Source organism: Gracilinanus agilis, chromosome 6 (genome assembly GCF_016433145.1).
Source record: "Gracilinanus agilis isolate LMUSP501 chromosome 6, AgileGrace, whole genome shotgun sequence".
NCBI lineage: Eukaryota > Metazoa > Chordata > Mammalia > Didelphimorphia > Didelphidae > Gracilinanus > Gracilinanus agilis.
Window position 1 is genome coordinate 149,755,556 of NC_058135.1, and position 12,119 is coordinate 149,767,674.

Sequence of the window (12,119 nt, forward strand, 5' to 3'; positions counted from 1 at the left end):
TTTCGATATTCTTTAACTACAGCAGCTACATCCTTCTGTTTTAATGCAAGGCACACTGTTGGAAAGTGAAAACAAGACACTCAGGCCTAGTATAACATTTCAGAGTCTTGCTGAGAATCAATGGCTGTTCTCCCAGGAATCACTTCACACCAAGAGACTTCTGATGCTCTAGGGTAAAAGAAAATGCTTGGGTAAATGGCCTGCTAATTTCTCCATCAAACCACAAAGGGCAGCTGAACCAAAGCTCACTTCCTCAGGCATAAAAGGCCAGGATTTTGAGTAGTTCTCTGGTGCTGAGAATAATTATCAGCTAGTCACAATAGGGTTTCAACAAGGCCTTTTTCTCTGATCTAAAACCAGAACCAATTCAGTTATCTATAATATCTTTAAACTGAAGAAAGTCTTTTATTATTTTAGTTTTTATAAGCAGAAGTGATCTGCTTTATATGGAGGATCATTAAGCCAGCATGAATGGATATGAAGGACTACTACAAGAGCCACTCATTTCCCTTCTTAAGAATTAGGTACATATGCTTTCCTGTTTATTTTTCTTTTCCTTCTTTTTATGAATATACTCTTAAGATTATTGAGATTAGCTGGAACTGATCAAATGCTTTAGAAACTAGTGCTAACAATAAGATTCTGCAATATCCAAGCTCTTAGAATGATAGAGTATCATTATTCCATTTCCTCGTCTTTATCAATTCGGAAAATAGAGCAGCAGCAAAAGTAGATGCAGAATGCAGCTTCATTTTTGTAGACTTTCTATATATTTTTGAGAATATATCTCCCTTTGTTTTCTCTTAATTTCTAAAATAATGAGAAGATGCATCTTTCTTATATCTTTTATTTGCACTTAGAGTAAATTGGAAAACCTAGTTAAATCATGAAATAGTTTTGGGGTGGTTATGTTCCAAATCTTTTGCTGGTAGTGCTCAAACTGTCATAAGAAGATTATAATCTCATGTTATTTGCACATTACTTCATATGACTTTTAACATGCATGAGAAAACACTCTGCTGGCACAACCAATGTTGAATGAATTATCTGTTTCATCAAGAGCCTAAGCATGATCAATTTGGCCACCAGTAATAGACGGGCTTCATCGGAGCTATCTGACAGGAATTCATTTGGTACACAGAAATCATTGAGGAGTTTGCAGTGTCTCTTGTCAATGGAATGAGTTTAAACACGCAAAAGGGAGAAATCCTTCACTTAGATAAAGGTGATTGAGGAGAAGAAAATGCAGGCTCACCAAACCTTTCAAGCGATTCTGTCAAAGAAATGCATTTTATGGTTAATCAATCAAAGCTGATGACAGGTTGCTGTGTGGTCAGCTGTTTAATGTGTGAGTTCTCTCGCTTGGTCCTTTGTTTCTCTGAGGCTGGATTTAAGGGACTGGACAAAAGTTATCAATATCATTTTTTATTAGAAAAGGACAGTATAAATGGAATTCACTCGTACATGAGGAGTTTAGTTTGATTTACTGAATCAATCCCAATCAACATCCTTCAGCAGGAAAACAATAGCTTGTCTTATGATTCTGCTTATTTGATCTGAAATTGGATCTATGTAGGCACATGGATCCTTATGATAAGAGCTTCGAAAGGTTCTAACTAAAACCATACATAAAACCCTAGAGAAGATCTCTATGTTACTGTTAAAGAAGAATCTACAGCCATTGGCAGTATGTACAGACATTTCGAAGCTAATAACTTCCCCCAAAGTGAAATGTACAAATAAATAAATTATTAGGGGAAACCTGGAAATATGGATTGGCTAGAAATGGAGTTTATAGCTTGATATATGTCAATGGAGTTGCAATACCAATAACACAAATGTTGGACTGTAATGGGATTCCTAAGGAGGTGGGTAGTTATAAACCTCAGAAACCATTACAGCAATCTCTACTAGCTTTAATGACTAATCCTTTTCCAATTGTGTCTAGCATGCAATGCTAGGTATGAGATGCCCTCATTTAATTATGAGGCTGGAAAAAAAAGCCATAAACCAAAGCTTATATTTTCAAAAAATGAAAGCAGACTAGCATCTTGGTGGGGGACAGGGGGTGGGGGTGGGAGGAGAAGGAGGGTGTAATCTTTAACACGACTTTCAATTTTTCACTTACTTTATCTAGGACACAAATAAGCAATGGACGCCAGTGTGATATAGTAGAAATAACACTGAATTTGGAGTCAAAGGTTTTGGGTTTGGATCTTTTTTTTCTTTTTTAATTCCCGAGAACTTTATTCTGGAATCAAGTTCAGCATATTTAAAAGGAATAATGCAAATGTATGCAATATAATGACATGAGCCTTCTTGGGCTTTATGTTTCTTCTTCAGAAACTGAGTAACAGGGTTTTAGGGAGCACTCCAAAACAACAACAACAACAACAAAAGAAAGCTAAGAAGTAGGAGATGGTGATGAAAAGGCTACTAGGAATGAGAGTGCAGAGAGGTAAAAGGGTAATAAAATTCACCTGTGGAGGAGGGGTAATATAAAGGGATGATATAGTTGGTTTTTTTTTTTTTTTGTTTGTTTTTTTGCTGTTGTTGTTGTTCCCAATTACAAAGGCTTTTATTTATCCTCATCAGTTCATACTTTTCTAACAAGAAAGGATTTGGACCAATACTTAGTGTAAAAGGGGGGGGGGTGCGGTTGTTGGCTTTATAACCCAAAGAGATCATCAGGAAAAAGACTCACACAAAAATATTTATAGCCGCACTCTTTGTGGTGGCAAAAAATTAGAAAATGAAGGGATGCCCTTCAATTGGGGAATGACTGAATAAATTATGGTATCTGTTGGTGATGGAATATTATTGTGCTCAAAGGAATAATGAGCTGGAGGAATTCAATGTGAGCTGGAATGACCTCCAGGAATTGATGCAGAGGGAAAGGAGCAGAACCAGGAGAACATTGTACACAGAGACTGATACAATGTGGTAAAATCAAACATAATGGAGTTCTTTACTAGCAGCAATTAATTCAATGACCAGGACAATTCTGAGGCACTTATGAGAAAGAACTCTTTTCACATCCAGAGAAAGAACTGTGGGAGTAGAAACACAGAAAATAAACAACTGCTTGATCACATGGTTTGATGGGGATGTAGATTCTAAGCGATAACCCTAGTGCAAATATTAATAATATGGAAATAGGTCTTGATCAATGACACATGTAAAACCCAGTGGAATCGCTTGTTGGCTATGGGAAGGGGTTATGGGGAGGGTAGCGAAAGAGCATGAATCATGTAAGCATGGAAAAATATTCTAAATTAACTAATTAAATAAAAATTTTCAAATAAAACAAAAAGGGGGTGAGGGTAAAAGTCACTGGATGATTTACCTCAGATCATTGGCAAAGTATACTGAGCTTTCTTCCTAAATAAGTTATTTTGGCTGTTCCACTACAACACCAAACATTGCACAGAATTTCCCTTAAGAATTTAGCAGAATCAGTTATTAATCTGTATGAGCTTAATGCTAATGTTCAAGTGAATAATGACTACTTATTCTTCTACCACAGGCAGCAATAATTTTACTATTCAGTTAAACTTACAGTCCTTAGTCTTTTTTAGTATGTGGGTTTTGAAAAGAAAAGTCCACTTTGGTAGGTGGCAGAGCAGATCAAATGTCCTTCAGCTTCAAGCCCTTAACCAAAGGACTAATACCTTTTAAATAGCTTTAACATGTTAGTGTCACAAAACAGAGAGCAGCAAGTGTCCCCTTCCAACAGATGCTCCCTGCCAGGCTATTGCCTTTCTCTTCTTGGCCAGAAAGGGACCAGGAAACTGGGCTCTTGAACCAGTACTTTGATTCTACAGTAGCGCTGTTCTGCTGTTCTCTAAGAAGCTGTTAGTAAGCTAGAAAATGGGAATATTCTTTATCAAAGAAAAGAGCCACCAAACAAATATGTTTATCTTGCAGAAATGTACGGAACTATATCTACCAGATTTTAAGTATTCCCTTTTCTCCTGCTATCCAGTTCTATAGGTTGATTTTGAGAAATTATTCAGATCAAATTTGGGTCATCACAAAATAGATTGTTTTGCTTTAGAAAGATTCAAACTTGCTACAAGTAGTTGAGGAAACACTTACTACCTCCCTAGGAATATTATCCTCATTATAAGTGGATGACTTCTTTCATATATCAAGTGGTAGATGGATCAGAAGGAAGTTCTACTATACCACCTTTACATAATAATGATTTAACAGGAAAAGCAACTTTGCTCATATGAAAATGAAGCTTTGGAACTCTGTGGGAGTCAACACATTCATGTTCCTTGGTTTGAGGTTATGTGTATGTGGAGGTTGTTTCTTTCCTTCCATAACTGGAAGGCCCAGCTTAAGTTGCTTGAAGGCTGCAGGGTCTTCTACATTCTAATAGCCCAAGTCTGAATGAGCTCCCTTGGTGATCGCTTCTGAGTACCTCTGTAGGACTGGACACTGAAATATGAGTCAGATTTCTGATGGATTCTTGGTCCAAAATGGCTCCATTTTTCAGATGATGCTTTGTCTCTATCTCCATTTCCAGAGGCCATGCTACTGACATCTAGGCCAGGTAAGGAAGCAGAAGAAGCCTCTAGACTTTTGCCTGGGCGAAGAACGGGGTGTGCTGCTCGGAGTAGTGTAAGGGGTAAAATTATGGTTGGACTGAATATTTAAGAGTATGGTCACCAGGAATTAAATACTTAATTCCAAATGAAAGACTCAAGTCAGAATGACTTCTATGAAAATTTATTTACAAATAGAAAAGTGAAAGTAAGGAAAAAGAGAAAGAGAGAGAGAGAGAGAGACAGACAGACAGACAGACAGACAGACAGAGAGTTACTCCAGCCTGGTCCATATTGGGCAGAGCTTCAGAGGCCCCAGCAAAGGGGGCCATAGAGGTTAATTAAACAAGGCTTCTAACTCTGAGGCCTCCTCCAAGGGGCCTCTCCAGAGGAAAAGCCAAGGAAAGTGAGTAAGCCTTTTTACTCACCCAGTTGGCAGTCCAAAGGGAAGCAGTCTGAGGTCTCAAGGCCGAGCTCCTCCAAGGCCAAGTTCAAAGTGGAGAAAACAAACAAACAAATAAACAAACAACCTCCTCACAGGAAGTTGCCATCATATTTAAAGGCAGTTCCTTGTGTCTCTTCCTGTGTCTACCTTCCACTTTTACATGGACCTATGGCAGCATTAACTTTGCTTCAGACTGCCCAGGGGACAGTCAGTTGTTTTTGATTTGTCACTCGCTAGCACATGTCATAGACCTTCCCCCCAACCCCCAATTAAGGATTATGTGTGGGTGTATACATTCCTGGTGGCTAAAGTCTAAAGAATAAATAGAGAAGAGTTAATCCCATCTTCACAGTAGACTGGACTGAAGCAGTCTATCTTCTTTTGTCATCTCTCATTTTGTGACTACAATTTATGAACTGCCTCTGAGTGATGATATTTGGCTTCTTCTGTGGTGAGGCCTTTACAGATGTATCTTTCAGCCCTACATGTTGTTCTAAGTGCTAGATGTGTCTGTTTTATAAGTAGATAATTCATGATGACATGCATAGCCTTGGCCTTCACCAAAGGTAACATATTCATTTGGTCACTGGAAGCTCAGAGGGTTTTAGAAGGATAGGACAAATTTGCTTCTCCGACCTCAACCCTAGAAAGTTGTTGGTATTTCTAATCTGAGATGACAGGCTTTTCCTACAGATCTTAACTACACATATCAGATGAAGGTAGAGTCATCAGAGTGGGATCCTCCAAGATATCATCATAACTGATAACAGAATTTTCTTAATCTCTCCCTCTGTCTCTTTAAGAGGTGGAAATAGAGGATTTCTAAGTAGGAACTGACAAGTGTCTGTGAGAGAGAGCTGAAGATTCTGTTACTTAGGAGATAATGAAGATATATAAGGAAGGAAGCAGTTGACATTTGGCCTTTTGATCTCTGGATCTTGAGCAAGCAGGTTCTCTGTCTCTTAGACTCTGACAGTTTTGACTACTGAGTGTTGGGATAGAGGAACAGGGATTTAAGGAGTTCGTAGGTGACAAATGTTTATTTATTAGTATAGGTAGGTAGTCATTGAATAAATGTATAGGTAGAGTCGGTTAGATTAGGCCTAGCCTAGTCAGGCAGAAGAGCCTGTCCTTGAAGAAAGTTAGAGTGGTTGTTTTTTTTTTTTTTAGAAATTTTAGTTAGGATTAGGAATTTAGGTATAGTTATAAGATATTAGAGTAATAATTTCTATTTTCTCCTTTCTATTTTCTATCTGTATTTCTTCTCAAATTAAACTGAGTATTTTATCAAACTGCTTTCCTCACTTTTGTCAAACTCCTACCAATTAACCTTTACATAACTGAATGCATTCCAGTTGGCAGGGACATCTTGCTTAGAGGTCCATCTATATCATGCACATCAGAAGATACATGTGGCTCTCTAGATACCATGAAAGATTGTGATCTGGGTATTTCTCAAGATAGATATGAAGAACTCTAATTGCCATTATGAAAGTCTCAAAGTTATGCAGGTAGGACAAATATGTCAAAAGGGAATATTCTGCAGCTAATGATGAACTAGCAAAGAGTCCCAAATAGCTCACAAACAGAGGTTCTTATGATAGCTGAATATCAGCAAGGAAAAAGGTGGGATGGAATGGAGTGGAGGGAAAGAGACCATTCACCATTGAATCCTCTGTTGGGGATAGCAAGCAAAGATTAACAAGCTCTAGGTTCCCATTGCTTCCTAAACTGAATCATGGAATGAACCAGGGTCATGATACAAGTCAATACAAGACCCAAAATAACTCACTGGAGAGAAGTAGAATGAAGTCCCTGTGTTTTGTGCATTTTGAAGTGGATGTAAGCCCTGGGAGACTCCATCTCCTAGCACTCTTTACTGCCACTTCCTCTGATACCTCCCACTTCATTAGTGGGAGGTGTTAGAAGGAGAATAAAAGAGGAGAGAAGCACTGATTTTGGTGTCTTTTTAACCCTGACCTAGGTGGAGAGGTTTGGTCCCTGCCTAGCTTCCAGAGATCTATCTTTCCCTGGATTTCCTAAACTTTCCCTTCCTAACCCTAAATAAACCTACCTAACTTTCCATAGGCTCTAGCCTGATTTAATCTGCTCCCTAGTCTACCTACATAAAACCCTGGCCAATTTCCCTACTGCAAAAAGGGGGAGGGGACCCCCCATCTTCCTTCCCTTCCTTTCCCCACCTTTCCCTCCTTTTTCCCTACATCATTTCGAATCCTGATTCTACCCCTTCTTACTTATCTTGCCTTAGCCAAGTCATTCAACTTCTCTTCAGTCAGTTTCCTCATATAAAAAGTGAAGTGGAAGGACTCAACAACAACTTCTTTTTCACCTCTAAATCTATGACCAGTTGAGTTCCAATTCTCAATACTTAATTGAAAAGTTCTCAGAGATAGAACCCTTGTATCATATAAACATGGTCAAGCCAAATTAAAATGCCACATTGTTCGTGTCTAAACATGCATTTCTTATTGTGCAGATGAGTCCATATCTCTTAGGAGGAGAGAATTCTTTTCCTTCACTATTTTTGTTGGTGGCTTCATCATTTCAAAAGTATGAAAGCTGCATGGGTATCTCCTAACTGGTCAGGCAGTCAAGCAGATCATTACATATTCAGCTTGAACATTTGTAGTTCAGAAATTCACCAGTCACAAATCAGGACTTAATTTATTGTTTTGTGGATTGTTTAGATGTAATGTAATGGAGAAAAAAACGTCAATAATGCAAATTAAATTTAAAAGTGAATCATAATTTTTTCCTAGTTATTAAATATTTGCCATAATACCAATTGCCCTGGCATATGAAATATCCCATGAAGAAATCCAAGGAACCCTCAGCCCATGTGTATAACTGATGATCATTTCTAGAATCCTATGGTCAAGTAGGGCAAGACTACGTCTGAACTAGCACTGAGTGGCTGTGCTAGGCTACATTACTCCTTTATTTATGCTGCTGCTCATATGTTTCATGCCTGAAACCCCAAGGTTCCTGCTAACTAAGGATAAGAAGTACAAAGCAAGGACTTTAATGAGATCCCTATGGGTTTTGGATCAGGGGCAGGAGGTGTAACAGAAAGAACATCATTATGTGGACCAGGTATTTCACCTGGAAAAGTTAAGAATTCAGTAATTCATAAGCTATTTCTTATTTGGTGCTAATGGCTTCCCAACATTTCTCATAGAGCAATGTAAAGACATATGTAGAGTCCATTCTGGAAGAAGCTGTCTTTAAGGACAATAGTTCTGATTTAGTCAATGTAGGAATAAAAAAAAATGGGGCTTTTTGCCCTGGGTTCCCACTTCTCTTCCTCATCTCACATCACTCATACACCTTCTGCTACTATTTCTGCCTTCACTCCTTTTCCACACAATGAGGTAGATTTAGATCAGCTAGCTGGCACAATAGACAGGATTCTATGCCTAGAGTTAGAAAGATCTGAGTTCAAATCCAGTCACAGACACTTACTGGCTGTGTGACACTAGTCAAGTCACTTAGTGCCTATTTGCCTCAGTTTCCCCAGTGTAAAATGAGGAAAATAAAAGCACCTCCCTCTCAAAATTGTGAGAATCAAAGAAGACAATATTTATAAAGCATTTAACAAAGTGCCAGGCAAATAGTGCATGTTATATAAATGCTTCTTCCTTTCCCTTCCCTTCCATTACCTTCCCATTCTCCCTTATTTCTTTCCAAGGTTAATCCTTCTACTTGTTCAAGCGGTCCCATTCCATCATGTCTCCTTCAATAGATTGCCCAAACTGTCATCCTCACCTTATCAGTTATCTTCAATCTTTCACTGCTTTCTCTCTAGAAACATAGCCATCTCTCTCCTATTCTCCCCCAAATTCTCATTGATCCTTCCATCCCAATATATTCCTGTGTTGTCTGTTCTTTCAAGTTAACAGCTAGAAAAAGCAATTTACTATATTTGTCCTCCTTTCACTCTTCTCTTAATCGTTTATAATCCAGTTTCCAACCTTATAGACCAAAAATCTCTTTCTAAATTTACTGATGATCCCTTAATGACTAAAATCAATGATCTTCTCTCAATCCTTGGTCTTGATCTCTCTTAAGATGCTGACACCATTGATCACATTCTTTTTCTTGATACACTCTCCTATCTAGATTTTCAGAGCACCACCCTCTCTTGATTTTCCTCCTCTCCAACTGACTACCCCTGAGTCTCCTTTGTTAGATCCTACAGATGACAAAATCTAAACATAGATAACCCATAAGTCTGTCCTGGGCTCTCTTTTCTTCTCTCTCTATACTACTTCACTTGATGATCTCATTGATTCCTGTTAATTTAATTATCATTGTTATGCTGAAGGTTCCTGAATTTGTGTATCTTGTCTTAACCTCCATTCTCTTCTTCAACATCTTTCTTACATCTAGATAGCTTAATTTCAAAATATTCAAAATTATATTTTTCCCTTAAACCTATCCTCCCACCCAAAGTTCCCTATTATTGTCCAGGAAAATACTATCCTCCCACTTCATTAGGCTCTCAACCTAGATGTTATTTTTGATTCCTCAGTATCTTTCACCTCTCTCCATAACCAGTGTTGTCAAGGCCTGTAGGTTTCACGTTTCCACCATCTCTCAAATATATCCCCTTCTCTTTTCAAATATTGCCACTGCCACAGTGCAGGCCCTCCTTGCCTTCACACATCAGAATATTTGGTATCTACTTCAAAATTTACTCTTTACATTCCTAACAACTTGATAGCCTTGGCTTTTCGCTTTCTTCTGTCTGATTAGTGACATTTTCATATTATTTAGTGTTCCTGAATTAAAGAGAAAGTCTTTGAAGCAAATTAAAGTTCATTTTCAAGAAAGGTGATGATCTTCTGATTGTCCACGTCAGGTAATAATGAAAGGAGAATAGTAATTTTAAAATGAGGGTTTTTTCTAAATCTCCAAGTAAGCATAATCTTTATCTGGAACAATAGGCCTTATTTGGATATGAATAAGCCATTATAGGGTATGAGTGAAAATAAGTTTTTAATTACTTCTGAATCTAGTCCAGGTAGATCCATACCTTCTAAGATCATCTTTAAAATGCCCTGTGCCCTAATTCTTTAGCAGATTTCTGCCTAATTGTATGGGATTCCAAATGAAGTCCATTCCCAATGAACTCTTGGTTGATGTGAAGAGGGAAAAATATAGGAACCCTGGTTTCTTGGCATCTTTATCTTGAAAGGGGTGAGACAAGTGTTTTATTTATTTCCTCCTCTTCAGGCTAAAAACAGATTTTAGGAGTTGACTTCTGTTCTTATGATTTTTATCTTTGGGTTTAATCTATAAGCTTAATCTATTTATATTATATATAATGTTACATTATATACTTATTAATTTATTATTAAATATAATCTATTTAATTAGTTTAATCTATAAGAAACAATATATTTGTTTTCTTCAAATAAATATCTGATTCTGGAAAAAAGTAAAAATGAAACATTAAGAATCTATTAAATCTACCTTCTCCACATCCAAGCAATAGCTAAGGTCCAGCTAGAAGCCTACCTGCCTGCCCTATACATGATCCTCAAAGCCTGCTCCAACACTGGCACAAAGAGTGAAAGTTTGTCTAGCTCATCAGTTGTCTGTTCTCAGAACTCCCTTCTCATAGTCAGCATCAGAGGATAAGAAAGGAAGGCTCCACAGGCTTTTATAAGAGGTCCAGATAGCATGAAGCTCTGTTCCCTACATTCCTGATGAATAAAAACCCCATAGAAGGGCTATTCTCAGGCCAGGATCTAGAGCAGGGTTAGACCTGGGTCCTAGGGGCACTACAGCTTTATGAATATCATAGAAGAAGAAATCAATCTCCAAAAAAAGGTAGCAGAGACTGGTGTTCCAACACAGTTCTTATAACTCTTAGTCTAATCCTCTTTCCACATACTATGTTGAATGCAGTACTCAAGTGAGACAGCTCTATTCCAATAGCAGTATCCAAAAAACAGAACAAAAAACTGCCTGAATTACATCCAGAAAAGTGCGGGACAGAAAAAATGAAGGAATAATGCTCTTTCCTCACGATTTTTTTTCATTTATATACCTTTGAATTAAGTTCTGACATAGTGAGCTGATATGAATGAATTCTGTTCAAGATGAGCCACTTGTTTAGCTCAATCAATCAACATCCCTTTACGTAGTATCTATTAAGTACCTCCTATGTATCAGTTGCTAGATCAGAAGTAGATTTTATAACCACTTCCAGAGCTAAGTAGGTACAGAGCCCAGACAACTTTAGTTTCCTTATGTACAAATGGATGTAAAGATATTATTCTTCACATAACAAAGGGATATCAAGAGGACTAAATGAAATCCTGTATTTAAAAGTGCTTTGAAAATTATCAAATACAATTTAATAGGATTAATTTCAAAACACCTATTAGCATATTCTTTACTTTTCCCGATTATTTTTTTTCTTGTATTGACTTTTTCTAAATGGTTTTATTTAGTGCTGATCCAGATTACTGTCTCGGTTTTTTGTTTGGTCTTTTCCCACTGGTTATCATTAATTTCCTATTTATTGATCTTTGATCTGCCAAATTTCAGAGTGTTTCAATTGATTTCATTTTTTAAGCACACAAGAACAGGATTATTTGTTGTCATCAAGATGATGAGTACATTAATCATTTTCTTTTAAAAAAAGTTTTTTAACAAGTTGTTAAGGCACCACAGAGACAGTGCACAACAGCCTAGCTAAGACTAACCAAAAAGGACTTCCTATTTCTATTTCTAGCCTGAGTTTCTTAACCTTAATTTGAAACATTTTCTATGGGAACAAATATCCTTTGGCACGAGAAGGATGTTGCCAAGTGTTTGTTTCTTCTTGAATGCTTGATGTTGTACCAGGTCAGTAGATAATTTGTCCCTCCTTCCTGACACACTAGTTTGAGAGAATAAAATATGAAAGACAAAGCTAGCTTTTCAGGTCTTATAATTGCTATGGCCTCTTGACGACAAGCACCACACACATGCACACAAACATTGTACTTACTCACAAATTTTCAGTTCCTACCCTATACTTATACAACATCTTCTGTCTCGATTTCAAGGAGAACTGCAAACAGCTGTTATTATCGCTTTTTTTGCAG

At 37.5% G+C, this 12,119-nt stretch overlaps 1 pseudogene; it reads right to left on the reverse strand.

The window, feature by feature from the left end:
• Nucleotides 1-4,230: 4,230 nt before the first annotated feature.
• The window catches only part of LOC123252385, a 21,684-nt pseudogene continuing 13,795 nt past the window's right edge, over nt 4,231-12,119 (reverse strand).